Source organism: Hyla sarda, assembly GCF_029499605.1.
Source record: "Hyla sarda isolate aHylSar1 chromosome 1 unlocalized genomic scaffold, aHylSar1.hap1 SUPER_1_unloc_20, whole genome shotgun sequence".
Taxonomy (NCBI): domain Eukaryota; kingdom Metazoa; phylum Chordata; class Amphibia; order Anura; family Hylidae; genus Hyla; species Hyla sarda.
This window is the reverse complement of record NW_026607582.1, coordinates 121,525-126,713: the sequence shown is the minus strand read 5'-3', so window position 1 is coordinate 126,713 and position 5,189 is coordinate 121,525.

Genomic DNA, 5,189 nt, shown 5'->3' with positions numbered 1-5,189 from the left:
ATGACCACTCAAATACAAACGATGATCCCAAACTCATTCTACCTTTTAGCAGTGACCATAAAAAAATCGAAGCCATTATTAAGAAAAACTGGCATTTTTTAACCAATGACAAAATAATCGGCAAGGACATCCCCTCACGTCCACCAATAGTTTATACCAAGGCCCCCAATCTAGGTATAAAAGTTGCCCCAAGCATTAAAGAACCACTTGATACCAAATCTTCATCCACTTGGTTGCAGACTAAAGGGTTCCACAGATGTGGAACCTGCACAGCCTGTAAAAACACAGATTTTCCGAGAAAAATCACAGAAATTATCTCTACCTCTAATCAATTTTCACACACAATCTCTGAATGCCTTACTTGTAACAGCAAAGGCGTAATTTATCTGATACAATGCAATTGCGGTAAGCAATATATAGGCCGCACTAAAAGACAACTTAAAACCCGTATCATCGAACACACGTATAACATAAGAAAAGGTTTAAAATCCCACCCACTATCATTACATTTTCTCGAACATCACAAACAAAATCCGTCCGAACTTTTTTTCACAGCCATACAGAGTGTACAAAGATGTTGGAGAGGCGGCGATTATATTACACGGACGTCAAAGGCCGAATCAAGAAAGATTTTCGAGTTCGACTCATTGGCACCAAGAGGACTTAATGCAGAACTCGAGATCTTTGGTTTCCTGTAGGTCCTGGATCTGGCTCGCTCCCACGACCCGTGACTGCCTGGTCGCATATGGACGCAGTGACGGTTCCTGTGAACGAGCCTATCCAGGAATTGCCTCTTACAGATTACGAAGTTTACCATATATTTACTGATATATCTACATCCTCATCTCCATCTATTTTTATTTCTATTTTTATTTATTTTTAATTTTATTTTTATTCTTATTATTTTTTATTTTTATTTTTATTCCCATTTTGATTTATTTATTTTTATCTTATCTCCATCCCTATTTTCATTTTCACTTTTATTTCCATTGTTATTTACTTTTTTCATCACTTTCATCATTATTTTTATTTAATATTTATTTTTATATTTATTTTGATTTCTATTTTTATTTATTTTTTCTACTTTCATTATTATTATTATTTTTATTTATATTTACTTATTTTCATTTTTTATTATTATTTTCATTTTTCATTAGTTACATCTCATATTTATTCTTATTCTTATTTTTTTTCGTTTATTTCTCATTTATTAGTTTTTACTTATTGCACTTTATTTATTTATTTTTATCTTTTCATATTCTTTTCCCCCATTTCTATCTATATTTTTAATACCACCTTTTCTAATTCACATTCCTACCCTATCACTACCAATGTCCGTCAACACTCACATCCACCTCACAGATAAATTTGATAATCCTACACACACTCTTATCACACCACGATTCATAAGTGCCCATACCCATGCGCACATATATATATATATATATATATATATATATATATATATATATATGTATAATGCATCTATCTTTACATATGTACTACCACTACATATTATCTACTATATTTTTTTAAAAAATTCAATATCCTTAGATCCACGATCTCCTCTTCATTAATTAATTTTTATAAGACTTTACATACATAATTCTATGTACACACACTAATCCCAATTACACTCAATTTCTATTTCTTTTTTTCCCACTATCTCACACTTACACTTAATTCTCCTTTTCTGTTACGGTCCAGTAACCATCTTTTACAGTCATTACCTGATTTCCAGGTTTTCACACCGACCCTAAACGATAATGACATCACAGTACAGACACTATAAATTGTTTTATAATTTCTCCTTAATACATCTCCATTGCTACTGAAGAAAAGGCCCGAGGCCTTGAAACGCGTATAGCCATTTGAGAACACACTGTATATCGCTAACCATTCGCAACTGCTGGATGCCCTCTGTGCGGTGACCACCGCTTTACGCGTGCAGATAGCGCTCCGTTCAGACACGAGGACGCCACCACAGATCACCACTCCCGCAACTAGCTCCGGAACATCCAACGGCAAACCAGACTCCAGGACATTTACCTCAACAGGCCGGACGCCAGCCGTGCCAGCCCAGGACTCAGCTATCCAACTGCCGGACAGTCACTTTTCCATCTGTGCCGACTGCCCAGCCGTGCCAGTCTGTCCCGTCTTGTTCTTCCTAGGAGCCGGTGAGTGGTGCCGTGCACCGAACTCTATTACAAACAGCCGTACGATACTGCAGTGCAGCACAGTCCTTTGGCAACATTGTATCATCTACCAACGATTGACAATATCCACACACTGTCACATGAACTGTGCCAACATTGTTACACTGTACCATTGCGGCAAATCTGTATCCTAATCTCTGAATGAACTGTGACAGATCGCCAGCTCATTACTACAGTATATTTCCACTCCAATGCTGAACATCTCAGGCGCCCTTTAACAAGCGCTTCAAAGGAATGAACTTGATTTACACCAGAGACTGCCAATAACTGTTTTTGATATACAGTACATTATTATATTTTATTATATTTCATCTCCACATAATTGTTTTACCTTTTTCTTTTTTCCATTTTACCATTCTCATTTTTGGACCCCTATACCCCATGCAAGGGCCCTGCTGAGGTTTAATAGGTTGTCCTATATTATATTATATTTTAAATAATTGTTGCAATCAATAAATACCACATATTAACTTTTTCTGGACCAACTCTTATTTCTTATATTCCTTTTTCTTTTCTTTTTTCTTTTCTCTTTTTTCAAATTGTACCTTGAGGACTGGTTTTATATAAATTACGTTTATATACCTTCATACATTTTAATTATAGGCCTTCTTGGGTAAAGGCAACACCTTTAACCTCAGGTACAATCTACTACTAAGTGAGCTACACAAATCTATACATTAATTTACAAATATGTTTAACTTTCTGCCACCAGTTGATTTAAAAGAAAAAAGGTATTCACCGGAGTACCCCTTTAAGTAGGAATAATAGTCTCCTCTTATTGTATACAATAATGTGCTTTTAACCCTTGAATTGTAAATGTTATTTTTTGTAATTTATAGTATTTTATATGTCACTACCTGTTTTGTATTTAAGGAGGGAGGGGTTTGTAGTAATCAGAGGTCACGTGGAAGCGCTCTGTGAAGCGCGAAACCGGTCGACTTATCTGATGTTCTTGTTGCGTGTACCAGCGTTCCCGAATAAAACTTCTTGCTGGGTCGTGAGTGCCGTCTGCGATTCCTTCTTTTTACTGATGATGATGCTTGTGCTACAAGTGGACTGAGCACCGGGAGTTTTCAGCATAGGACCCGGCTGTGCGGTGAACCAGTATATTCCTATCTACGTGAGTGCAGCAGTGCCGGTGTCAGGTGGTTTTTTGCGCCCCCGTAGATCCATGCGTCCGCTCCTCCCCCAGCTCTCTGAACATTTCCGAAGCTAGAGCTGGGGCAAGGGGAGGAAGGAGGTACACGCCCCCTCCCTGCGCTCGGCTGGATGCAGATCTCCACGGTACGCCCCCTCCCTGAGGACATAGATCTCCACGGCAGGTCCCCTCCCTCATCTCCCCGAGCTGAGGACGTAAATCTCCATGGCATTTAACCCCTACAGGACCCATGACGTAACGTTACGTCCCGACACCCTGGGTCTTAAGGACCAAGGACGTACATTTACGTCATGGGCAGTTCTGGTCCCCGCCATGCGCCGGGCAGGGATCGGACCGGGATGCCTGCTGAAATCATTCAGCAGGCATCCCGTGCAAATGCCCAGGGGGAATTCACACATGCGATTTGCGGCTATTCCGGCGATGCGGGTCATGTGCGACCCGCTGACCCGGAGATACAAGGTGATCGGGGGTGTATGATACACCCCCTATCACATACTGTATCTATGGGGAGGTGGCGATTTCGCCGCCACCCCCCCCCCAGGATCGCTGCTATTGGCTGGACGATCGTCCAGCCAATAGCAGCCGGCAGGGGAGGGGTTAACAGCATCTTCCCGCAGCTCCCGCCGCTGGCTGAGTTCAGTCAGCGGTCAGAGCTGCTGGAGGAAGACCGGGACCCCCCTCTGCCGAGATCGGATCCCCCAGAGAAGAAAAGAAGCCCCCCATAGATCAGGGAAAACATACGTCTCAGGGAAAGGTAGGGTAAATAATAAAAAATAAAGTTAAAAAAAGTTTAAAAAAAAAATCCCCCCCCTGACCCCCTAATAGGTCCCCAAGGGTCTTCTGCAGTTTTTCAGTGTGACCCGGGCCCTATTAGGGCTTCAGGGTGCTGCATTAGCCCCCCCCCATTTTTTGGGGGGCTGCAGCATTCCTCCCCCCCCCCATATAACGGTGTGTGATTTCTAATCACACACCGTTATATATAGTATACACCAAGCACACACACAGTACATAACCCCCCCCCCCCACACACACACCCACTACCCTCCCCCCCCCCCCCCGCCACCGTAGAAAAAAGGCGATGGCTCGCCGGGCATTTTCGGTAGCGGAGGCATACGCTTTTCTTGCCTCCGACTCCGAATCTGTCAGTGAGGACGATGAAGATCCAATATTCCTGTGTTCTTCATCGTCCTCCTCATCATCTAGTACTGATGATGAGCCCCCTGCACGGCGGCGGAGACGCCGCCAGGTGAGGCCACGCACCCCCCATGATAGTGGCCCAGTGGCCGGCACTAGTGCGAGTGGTGATGCCGCTCGTACTAGGAGTCAGACCCCCCAGACAAGTTTAACGGAGCCCCCTTCCGGTGAACCTGTCTGGAGACCCCCAGAGGGTTATCAGCCACGGGTTCCTGAGTTTGTTGGCGACTCCAGAATCCGGATTGACAGTTCTGTATTCACTGAAATTGACAATTTCAGTTATTTCTTCAGTTTTGTCAATCACATGGTGGAGCAGACGAATCTGTACGCCAGGCAGTTCATCGCCCACCACCCGGATTCTTTTTTGGCCACGTCCAATGAATGGTACGCCGTCAGTGCAGCAGAAATGAGGACATTTTGGGGCCTCTTGCTGCATATGGGCCTGGTCAAAAAGCCAAGTGTCAGACAGTACTGGAGCGGGGACGTCCTATACCAGACCCCGCTGTACAGTATGGCCATGGCACGAAAGCGGTTCGAGGCCATTTGGAAATGCCTGCATTATGCAGATAATGCGGCATGTCCACCCCGAAGTGATCCCACCCATGACCGGCTTTACAAAG